The 12,274-nt window shown below is 46.7% G+C and overlaps 1 non-coding gene across 1 annotated transcript; it reads right to left on the reverse strand.

Annotated features, from left to right (window-relative positions):
• Positions 1 to 2,411: 2,411 nt before the first annotated feature.
• On the reverse strand, positions 2,412 to 2,564 carry LOC114112013 (5.8S ribosomal RNA). The gene has a single exon (XR_003587624.1). It is a non-coding gene; the product is annotated as a 5.8S ribosomal RNA (ribosomal RNA).
• Positions 2,565 to 12,274: the final 9,710 nt, after the last annotated feature.

Consider the following 12,274-nt stretch of genomic DNA (forward strand, 5'->3'; position numbering starts at 1 on the left):
AAACTTAGGAGGGAACAAGCAACTCTATGGTTTGATTGGTCTTTCGCCCCTATACCCAGGTCAGACAACCGATTTGCACGTCAGGATTGCTATGATCCTCCACCAGAGTTTCCTCTGCCTTCATCCTGCCCAGGCATAGTTCACCATCTTTCAGGTCCTAACACGTGTGACCATGCTCCACCTCCCCAGCGCGGCGGGCGAGAGAGGCCAGTAGTTGACCCTTGGCAGACTGGAGAGGCCTCGGGATCCTACCTTGGCTGCTGACTAAGGCGGCCTTCACCTTCATTGCACCACGGCGGCTTTCGTGCGAGCTCCTGACTCATGCACGTGTTAGACTCCTTTGTCCTTGTTTCTAGACAGGTCGGGTGGGTGGCTGACATCGCTGCTAACCCCGTGTGCTCACTTCCCCGACCGGCGTGACCGAAAAACAACCCTCTGGCTCGATGGTATGACCTCCCCAGGGCGCACTGGGGACAGTCCGCCCCGGGGCCGGGGTGGGAAAGTGGTCGCACCCTTGGAGGGGCGGCCCCCCAAAAAACACCGGCGTGACCCGCAGTGGGGAGTGTCGGGAGGGGAGAGAGCACAGTGACAGGTCTGGCTCCCTTGGCCTGGAGATTCGGCAAGCGCTGCTGCGGCGGGGGTGGGGGGGACTCGGGGAGGGGGGCTGTAACACTTGGCGGTGATGGACCCGCCGCCATGACGGAGGGAACCCCAGAGCCACCTTCCCCGCTGTCCTTTCCAGCCATCCCAGAGCCGGTGACAGCTGGCCAGGGGGCGGTCCCCCGCCGACCCCACCCTGGCCCCGCCCTCCCACTCCCACCATCCCCCAACCTCCCACCTCCACCTGGAGATGGAGGGAAGAGCGGCGAGGGGCGGAGGGAGGGAGAGTGGAGGGATTGGGAGGAACGGGGAGTGGGAAAGCTCCACCGGGCCGCCGGCATGGCTGGACCCGTCGCCACCGGGTTGAATCCTTCAGGCGGACTGTGCAGACCCCACCCGTTTACCTCTTAACGGTTTCACGCCCTCTTGAACCCATTCTTCAAAGTTCTTTTCAACTTTCCCTTACAGTACTTGTTGACTATCAGTCTTGTGCTTGTATTTAGCCCTAGATAGAGTTTACCACCCACTTTGGGCTGCATTCCCAAGCAACCCAACTCCGGGAAGACCCAGCGCTCCTGAGGCCGATGTTGGCCTCACACCATTCATGGGCTGAGCCTCAATCAGAAGGACTTGGGCCCCCCATGAGCAGCGATGGGGAGTGGGTCTTCCACCCACCACATGTACCGCACCCCACCGCGGGGCAGGGATTCAGCATTGGGCTCTTCCTTGTTCACTCGCCATTACTGAGGGAATCCTGGTTAGTTTCTTTTCCTCCACTGACAAATATGCTTAAATTCAGCGGGTGGCCACATCTGATCTGAGGTCGAGTCTCAGAGGGCACCGTGAGGATAATCCAAGAAGGGAATGGAGAGACCTGCAGCCGACTGCCCCGGGCCCCCTCCCCATGCACACACAGCACCCTACCACCCACCACTTACGTGTCATCCCTCAGGGAGGCGGCGGCGGCGGCGGCAGCAGGTGGTGGGCAGAGAGGGAGACGCCAAGGCGGGGGCGGGATGGGAGCACAAGCCAGCGATCATGGGATGCACGAGGCGGGGATGGCGGAGAGGTGGACGGGGAGGGGGGGTGGAGGGTGGGTGCACTCTCAGGAGCCAAAGCCCAAATGGGCGAAGGACCCACAGTACTCCCCCTTTCTCCCCCCAACAGACTTCACCCTCGTGGCGGGGGCTCTGGGGCGCGAACAGCCGCAAGGCCGAAGCCCGGGGGGAGAGTGTGCAGCAGCGGGCAGAGGCCGCTGGGGCACGTGTCCCTGGGGCCAGGACATGCACGCAGACTGGGCCTCAGGATTGAGCCGCCCGTCGCACTAGGGTGAGAGCCGCGGGGGGTGGGAAGCGGGCATGGGCCACGGATGTAAGGCTGGGAAGGCACCGCAGGGGGTGGCAGCCGGGTGCTGGGAAATACCGCCGCCAAGGGCAGGACGGCGAACGAAGAACTGAAGATGTGACCCCACCCCACCACACCCGTGGGCCCCTGCTGCGTGGCGCAAGACCATCCCCAAACCCCGACACCCCAAGGGCAACAACACCCAAAGGCCGCTTGCGGCTCGAGGAAGCTCTCAAAGGGGAGATCAACCACAGAGGCCTGGCAGGCCAGGGGACTCAGTGCGACCTCATGTCCCCTTCTCCCCTCTTGTGGGCAGCGTCCACCCGGCCACAGAGGCAGGGGACACCGTGTCTGCACTTAAGGGGACAGAGGGACCAGAGACCCTTCAAGGACAACCCCCAGCCACGGGACTTCCAGGAAGGCGAGCACACGACATGAGCACCCCAGAGGGGTGGTTGATCGTCAAGCAATGCTCAGACAGGCGTAGTCCCAGGAGGAACCCAGGGCCGCAGGTGCGTTCAAAGTGTCCATGATCAATGTGTCCTGCAATTCACATTAATTTTCATAGCTAGCTGCGTTCTTCATTGACACAAGAGCTGAGTGATCCAGCACTAAGAGTTGTAGGAGGTTTTCAAGTGTTTTGTTTCCACAGGAGACCCACCCCTGGCATGGCACATCCCACCTTTTTTCCCTCCCTCCCCAGAGTTGGGCAGGGGTTGCCTCTGGCCAGCCAAGTCAGACAGAAAACAGCAGACTGGAGGGGACAGGAAAGGTTTCACGCAATGGAGCAGGGTGTGCTTGGACACCCAACAGGCCCCCGGGTGGGGGGGGTTCCAACCCTCCCCCAGGGACGTGGAGGAGCCACGCATGCACCTCACACAGTCACGGCCCACACGAGGACTGCAGGGTAGCCCCCTCCCAACAGCCATGGCGGCAGTGACCATGATGCGCCACACCATCCCGGCCCTTCAGGGGATGGCTGAGTCCGGGGGAGACTGGAGGCGCCTCCCGACTTCCCGTGGGCCCGACCATCCTGACCCCAAGGCAGTGAAGCCCCCCCAGGGGTCTTTAAACCTCCTCGTCAGGACGCACTAGGTAACTGGAAAGGAGGAGGTGGGCAAGGGGCACAGCGTGCCCCACGGACCACAGCCCCGACTTCCACCACCAGCTACTGCATCCCTGCCCGCAGCCACGCGCGCGGACCTCAGCACGGCTGGCCCGTGATGCATAGAGGCCTTCAACGGGAGCCTCTGTATTCACAACACAACAGCCAGGTCTCTCCTGCACACTCAGCCTCTTAGAGGAAATCTTGGCTGACACAGGCATCCACAACAGGACTGGGCCTTCCCTAGGATCCTGTGCCAATGAAGGAGCACACCTTGCACTCCCAGGCTCACCCAGCCTCCAAGACGAGCTCCTGGTGGCCACAGGCATCCTGGACACACAGGCGCCTTCTGTGGAGTCCGCTACTGTCATCACAGGGGACCACCCAGCACTCCCTGGGACACTCAGCCTCCTAGAGGAAATCTTGGCTGTCATGGCCATCTAGGACATGCCCTCATCTTCCCCAGGAGCCGCTGTGGAGGAGGAAGGAGTAGAAGAAATCCTGGAAGCACCCTTCGGTGAGGAGGATTACCAGGCCCTCCTCGACATGCTGCCAGGCTCCCCAGGCCCTCGGGCTTAGACGGAGAGGTAGGAAGGGGCACCTTCTCCCCTGAACCCCTTTCAGTTCTCTTTTCCTGGGATGCAGAGCCACGAAGCTCATGGTGGGGGGCGGTTTGGGGTGAGGGTAGGAGAGAATACAGACAGGATGTCTAACAACAACTTTGGGGACAAACCCGAGAGCTGGATCTTTGGAAAGCTGTGCCTCATCCCCCCCACCCCAAGAGGGACATCCCACCTGAAGCCTCAAGGAACCCAAGTATTGCAGTGATCAAGAGGGTGCCTAAGAGGGGACATGCCATGGAGCCAATAAAGAAACCCCCTGCCCCACACAGGTCCTTTTGGTCTGGCTCCTCTGTCTTCTGGTCCAATCCACACAGGAGAACTCCTTCCCTATGCCAGGGGCAGCAGAGGGAGGGGGAGAGGGAGAGGGAGACAGGGGAGTGGGGAGGTGGAAGTTTGGGAGATGCAGCTGGGAGGGGCCCAGTGGGTGGAGGGAGAGGGTGGGAGTGAAGGGAGAGAGTGGGAGTGAAGGGAGAGAGTTTGGGAAGGCTGAGTGGGAGAAGGAGGGAGGGAGAGAGGAAAGGGAAGCAGGAAGATTTTGGGACAGGGGGAGGGAGAGGGTTGTTGGGGGAGTGGGGGCTGAGCCTGCTTCTGGGACTCAGCTTCAAGCCACCTGCAAACCCTGCAGGTATCCTTAAAATGCTGAATCAAGGACACATTTTCCCTGGTTTCAAGATGCCTGTTCAGGGCAGGTTTTTCATGGTCAGATCCTCTGAGCCAGCAGTAGGGACCTACCCACACAACCGCTTTCACGACCATCATCCATGCCCATGTGAACACACATGCCCAGTATATCTGCAAAAGCCAATCATCTCCGTGTCTCTCTCTGACCCACGGAGCATAGTGACTGAGCTCACCCTGCCACCAACATCCTCCCGTCACCCACAGACATGCAGATGTTATGTATTTGCAAACCCATTCCTGACTTTATAGACCCAGTGGTTTTGAAGTACATACAAAACCCTGCCTGTTCTCATGTGAACCCCATGGTTGGGTTTAGAAGCTTCGGTGGCCAAAGAATACATTGCTAACGATGGCTATGGGTGTGGTGTTGTGGTTTGTTCAAGCCACGTTCCTTCTCTACCCCCTCCCCAGGATAGAGCCAGGGCAAAAGGTCTATTCCCGGCTTCACTTTGTGCACAAGCACATGCACCTGCACACACACGAACACATGCGCACCATCCTGTCGGACGCATTGCGACTCCGTGGACTAGTTCTAGAGGCCAGATGGTAGTTTTCTCCCTTTTGCAGCAGATCTTCCCAATGCAGGAACTGAACCGGTGTCCTGCATTGCAGGTGGATCCTTTACAACTGAGCTATCAGGGAAGACCTGAGCACTGGCAAGCCAATTTCAAGGCCATGCCACCAGGAGAGGAAAGGCTAGCTGATCTCCAGGTCATCTGCCAGCCACCCCCCAGTCCCCCCTCCATCCCAGCCAATGGAGCATCCCGACGAGAATGAGGCATATGCCAGAGGAAGGAGCCCCAGTGAAGGCACAGTCCTCCGGGGACTGGCTTCTTTCCCTTGGCATCTGTGTCCTCCACCACCTCCTCCCCAGGTAGAGTTCTCTGAGCCGAGTGCTCTCCTGCTGTCATGGACCCTTGGCAGCCTGGGTCAGGGGCCACCCTGCCGCCTGCACAGCCTGAGACACACATCCCGTGGTGGCCCGAGTGACCCTATGGTGAAAGCACAGTGCCCCTGCTAGAGCCACAGCCCCAGTCCCGCAAATTTCCAAACTCGACAAGCCTCTTAGTTGAGCTCTTGGCGGCCACAGGTGTCCCAGACAAGCAGGCACTTTTCCTGGGGGCCACTGCAGATATGCAAGAGCACACCCTGTTCTCCCAGGTGCACCCAGCTTCCTAAACTAGCTCTTGGTGCCAATGGGCATCCTGGACATGATGGGGCCTTCCCTGGGGCCCTCTGCAGATGCACGAGCACACCTCGCCCTCTCAGACTCACTCAGCCTCCAAGACGAGCTCCCGGCTACCGAGCATCCCGGGCTTGCTGGATCCTTTCCTGGAGTCCTTTACTGTCCTCACAGGGGGCCATCCAGCCCTCTCCGGGTCACCCAGCCTCCTAGAGGAAATCGTGGCTGCCAAGTCCATCAAGGACATACCCCGGTCTTACCCGGGGGCTGCTGTGGAGGAAGGAGTTGAGGCATTCCTGGAAGTACCCCTCAGTGAGGATGAGTACCAGGCCCTCCTTAACGTGCTGCCAGGCTTCCCAGGCCCTCAGGCTTAGAGGGAGAGGAAGGAAGGGGCACCTTCTCCCCGAGCCACTTTCAGGTCTCCTTTCCTGGGATGTGGAACCATGGAGGTTGGGGAAGGGGGCGATTTTGGTTGGGGGGAAGAGAGAATACAGATGGGATGTCTACCAATAACTTTGGGGACAAACAAAAGAGCTGGAACTTTGGGAAGCATGGGCCCCCCGAGAGGGTGAGGAGGAAATAGGGAGTCATCTGAAAAGGAATTCAGAATAATGATAATAAAATGATTGAAAATCTTGAAAACAAAATGGAGTTACAGATAAATAGCCTGGAGACAAGGATTGAGAAGATGCAAGAAATGTTTAACAAGGATTTAGAAGAAGTAAGAAAGAGTCAATATATCATGAATAATGCAATAAATGTGATCAAAAACACTCTGGAGGGAACCAACAGTAGAATAACGGAGGCAGAGGATAGGATAAGTGAGGTATAAGATATAATGTTGAAAATAAATGAAGCAGAAAGGAAAAAAAAAAGAATTAAAAGAAATGAGGAAAACCTCAGGGACCTCTGGGACAATGTCAAACACCCCAACATTCGAACCATAGGATTCCCAGAAGAAGACAAAAAGAAAGGCCATGAGAAAATACTTGAGGAGATAATAGTTGAAAACTTCCCTAAAATGAGAAAGGAAATAGTCACCCAAGTTCAAGAAACCCAGACAGTCCCAAATAGGATAAACCCAAGGCAAAACACCATAAGACAAATAATAATCAAAATAACAAAAATCAAATATAAAGAACAAATATTAACAGCAGGAAGGGAAAAACAACAAATAGCGCACAAGGGGATTCCCATAAGGATAACAGCTGATCTTTCAATAGAAACTCCTCAGGCCAGAAGGGATTGGTAGGACATACTTAAAGTGAAGAAAGAGAAAAACCTACAACCAAGATTACTGTACTCAGCAAGGATTTCATTCAAATATGAAGAAGAAATCAAAAGCTTTACAGACAAGCAAAAATAACAGAATTCTGCACCACCAAACCAGCTCTTCAACAAATGCTAAAGGATCTTCTCTGGACAGGAAACATAGAAAAGGTGTATAAACTTGAAACCAAAAACAATAAAGGAAATAGCAATGGGATCATACTTATCAATAATTATCTTAAATGTAAATGGGTTGGATGCCCCAACCAAAAGACAAAGACTGGCTGAAAGGATACAAAAACAAGACCCCTATACATTCTGTCTACAAGAGACCCACCTCAAAACAAGAGACACACAGACTGAAAATTAGGGCTGGAAAAAGATATTTCACACAAATGGAGACTAAAAGAAAGCAAGAGTAGCAATACTCATATCAGATAAAATAGACTTTGAAATAAAGGCTATGAAAAGAGACAAATAAGGACACTACATAATAATCAAAACATCTATCCAAGAAGATAATATAACAGTTATAAATAAATACACACACACACACACACACACACACACACACACCAACATAGGAGCACCACAATATGGCAAATGCTGACAAGTATGAAAGGGGAAATTAGCAATAACACAATAATAGTAGGAAACTTTAATACCCCACTCACACCTATGGATAGATCAACTAAACAGAAAATTAACAAGGAACACAAGCTTTAAATGATAAAATGGACCAGTTAGAACTAATTGATATTTTTAGGACATTTCACCCCAAAACAATGAATTTCACCTTTTGTTCAAGCACACACGGAACCTTCTCCAGGATTGGTCACATCCTGGGTCATAAATCTAGCCTTGCTAAATTCAAAAAAAAAAAATTGAAATCATTGCAAGTATCTTTTCTGATCACAATGCAGTAAGGTTAGATATAAATTAGAGGAAAAAATATTAAAATTTACAACATATAGAGGCTAAACAACATACTTCTGAATAACCAACAAATCAGAGATGAAATCAAAAAAGAAATCAAAATATGCATAGAAAGGAATGAAAATGGAAACACAACAACCCAAAACCCGTGGGACACTATAAAAGCAGTGCTAAGGGGAAGGTTCATAGCAATACAGGCTTACCTCAAGAAATAAGAAAAAATTCAAACAAAAAACCTAACTCTACACCTAAAATAACTAGAAAAGGAAATGAAGAACCCCAGGGATAAGTAGAAGGAAAGTAATTTTTAAAATTAGGATAGAAATAAATGCAAAAGAAACAAAAGAGACCTTAGCAAAAATCACCAAAACTAGAAGCTGGTTCTTTGAAAAAAATAAATAAAATTGACAAACCAGACTCATCAGGAAACAAAGGAATTAAAATCAAATTAACAAAAATAGAAATGAAAATCAAAAAGTCACAACAGACAACCAAGAAATACAAAGGATCATAAGAGACTACTATAAGCAACTATATGCCAACAAAACGGACAACTTGGAAGAAATAGACAAATTCTTACAAAAGTACAACTTTCCAAAACTGAACCAGGGAGAAATAGAAAATCTTAACAGACCCATCACAAGCAGAGAAATCAAAACTAATCAGAAATTTTCTAGCAAACAAAAGCTCAGTACCAGATGGCTTCACAGCTGAATTATACCAAAAATTTGGAGAAGAGCTAACACCTATCCTACTCAAACTCTTCCAGAAAATTGCAGAGGAAGATAAACTTCCAAACTCACTCTATGAGGCCACCATCACCCTAATACCAAAACCTGACAAAGATGCCACAAGAAAAAAAGGAAAGAAAACTATAAGCCAATATCACTGTTGATCATACATGCAAAAATCCTTAACAAAATCCTAGTAAACAGATCCAACAACATATTAAAAATATAATACATCATGACCAAGTGGGCTTTATACCAGGGATGCAAGGATTCTTTAATATCCACAAGTCAATCCATGTAATACACAACATTAACAAATTGAAAGATGAAAACTACATGATTATCTCAATAGATGCAGAGAAAGCCTTTGACAAAATTCAATGTCCATTTATGATAAAAACCCTCCAGAAATCAGGAATAGAAGGAACATACCTCAACATCATAAAAGCTACATATGACAAATCCACAGTAAACATTATCCTCAATGATGAAAAATTGAAAGCATTTCCTCTAAAGTCAGGTACATGCAAGGGTGCCTACTCTCACTGATACTATTCAATATAGTTTTGGAAGTTTTGGCCACAGCAATCAGAGCAGAAAAAGAAATAAAAGGAATCCAGATTAGAAAAGAAGAATTAAAACTCTCACTGTAGATGACATGATTCTCTATATAGAAAACCCTAAAGTCTCCACCAGAAAATTGCTAGAGCTAATCAATGAATACAGTAAAGTTTCAGGATATAAAATCAACAGACACAAATCTCTTGTATTCCTATACACTAACAATGAGAAAATAGAGAAATTAAGGGAACAATGCCATTCACCATTGCAACGACAAGAATAAGATACTTAAGAATAAATATACCTAAGGAAACAAAAGCCCTGTATATACAAAACTATAAAACAGTGATGAACAAATAAAAGAGGACAGAAATAGATGGAGAAAAATACCATGTTCATGGACTGGAAGAATCAATATAATGAAAATGAGTATACTACTGAAAGCAATCTATAGATTCAATGCAATCCCTATCAAGCTACCAACGGTATTTTTCAGAAAACTAGAACAAATAATTTCACAATTTGTATGGAAATACAAAAAAAAAAAAAAGAAGAGAGAAAAAAAAAACACAAAAACAAAATTCAAATAGCCAAAGCAATCTTGAGAAAGGAGAATGGAACTGGAGGAATCAACCTGCCTGGCTTCAGGCTATACTACAAAGCCACAGTCATCAAGACAGTATGGTACTGGCACAAAGACAGAAATATAGATCAATGGAACATAATAGAAAGCCCAGAGATAAATCCACGCATCTATGGACACCTTATCTTTGACAAAGGAGGCAAGAATATACAATGGAGAAAAGACAATCTCTTCAACAAGTGGTGCTGGGAAAACTGGTCAATCACTTGTAAAAGAATGAAAGTAGAACCCTTCCTAACACCATACAAAAAAATAAACTCAAAATGGATTAGAGACCTAAACGTAAGACCAGAAACTATAAAACGTCTAGAGGAGAACATAGGCAAAACCCTCTCTGACATAAATCACAGCAGAATCCTCTATGACCCACTTCCCAGAGTAATGGAAATAAAAGCAAAAATAAACAAATGGGACCTAATTAAAATTAAAGCTTTTTCACAGTGAAGGAAACTATAATCAAGGTGAAAATATAGCCTTCAGAATGGGAGAAAATAATAGCAAACAAAGCAACTGACAGAGAATTAATCTCAAAAATATACAAGCAACTCCTGCAGCTTAATTCCAGAAAAATAAATGACCAAATCAAAAAATGGGCCAAAGAACTAATAGACATTTCTCCAAAGACGACATACACATGGCTAACAAACACATGAAAAGATGCTCAACATCACTCATTATCAGAGAAATGCAAATCAAAACCACAATGAGGTACCATCTCATGCCAGTCAGAATGGCTGCTATCCAAAAGTCTACAAGCAATAAATGCTGGGGAGGGTGTGGAGAAAAGGGAATCTTCTTACACTGTTGGTGGGAATGCAAACTAGTACAGCCACTATGGAGAACAGTGTGGAGATTCCTTAAAAACTTTAAATAGAACTTCTATATGACCCAGAAATCCCACTGCTGTGCATACACACCAAGGAAACTAGAATTGAAAGAGATACATGTACCACAATGCTCATCACAGCACTGTTTATAACAGCCAGGACATGGAAGCAACCTAGATGTCCGTCAGCAGACGAATGGATAAGAAAGCTGTGGTACATATACCCAGTGCATTATTACTCAGCCATTAAAAAGAATACATTTGAATTAGTTATAATGAGGTGGATGAAACTGGAGCCTATTATACAGAGTGAAGTGAATCAGAACAAAAAATACCAATACAGTATACTAATGCATATATACAGAATTTAGAAAGATGGTTATGGCGATTTTATATGTGAGACAGCAAAAGAGACACAGATGTATAGAACAGTCTTTTGGACTCTGTGGGAGAGGGCGAGGGTGGGGTGATTTGAGACAATAGCATTGCAATACGTATATTATATGTGAAACAGATCGCCAGTCCTGGTTTGAAGAATGAGACAGGGTGCTCAGGGCTGGTGCACTGGGATGACCCTGAGGGATGGGATGCGGAAGGAGGTGGGAGGGGGGTTCATGATGGGAAACACATGTACACCCGTTGTTGATTCATGTCAATGTGTGGCAAAACCCACTACAATATTGTAAAATAATTAGCATCCATTTAAAATAAATACATGTTAAAAAATAATTTAAAAAGAAGATACACTGATGGCAAATAAGTACATAAAAATTGTTGAACACCATTAATCATTAGGAAAATGAAAATTAAAGCTACACTGAACTATCACTACATAATAATTAAAATGGCTAATTAAAAAATCCTGACAACTCCAAATGCTGATAAAGAGGCAGAAACAACTAGAACTCTAATGCATGTCTGGTGGGAACACACTGGAAAATATTTTGTCTTGGTAACATTTTAATGAAATTAAACGTATACTTGTCATAGTATTTAGTAATGTCACTCCAAGGAATGAAAGAGAAATAAAAATTACTCTTTGCAGAAAAATTTGTGTGCAATAATTGTGCTTACTTGGGTTTGTAATATAAACGTTAATAGGAATGGTGAGAGTGGATAGTCTTGCCTTTTTGTTTGTAGTCTTGACTTTACACAACCTTGTCTTAATTACTATACCCTTGTAATTCTTAATATGCTGTAAAAAGCTATGTTTTCTTTTCTATCACAATCCATGGCTCCATTTGGCTCTTTCTATTTCTATATTAATTTTATACTCAATTTGTGAAGTTCTACCCAAAATATGAAGAATCATAACTGGAATTACATAAATTAACTTAGTAAGAATGAAATTTATATAATATTGCAAATTCCAATACATAAATTTGGACTTTCTCTCCAATAATTCTAGCCTTTATTGACTCTGTAACAAAATTTTATAATTTCCCCTGCATAGATCTTTCATATCTTTTGTCATGTTCTGCTAGGTATTAGCTTCTATGCTACTGTATAATCAGCATGTCTTCTTTTTTTGAAAGGAAAGAGAAAATAATATTTCTGATTTATTTTTAAAATTTGGTTATCAAGGCACAGCAAAATTGTGCTTATATGACAATCTCTTCACAATATCCCTCAGTATATTAACAAGACAACTAAATCTTTTCTTTACCCTTTAATTGAGATCTAATTGACATACAAAATCATATTTGTTTCAAGTATATAACATAATGATTTGATATTTGTTATATATTGTGAAATGATCATCGTAAGTTGAG

This window comes from Ovis aries, chromosome 12 (assembly GCF_016772045.2).
Source record: "Ovis aries strain OAR_USU_Benz2616 breed Rambouillet chromosome 12, ARS-UI_Ramb_v3.0, whole genome shotgun sequence".
Lineage (NCBI taxonomy): Eukaryota > Metazoa > Chordata > Mammalia > Artiodactyla > Bovidae > Ovis > Ovis aries.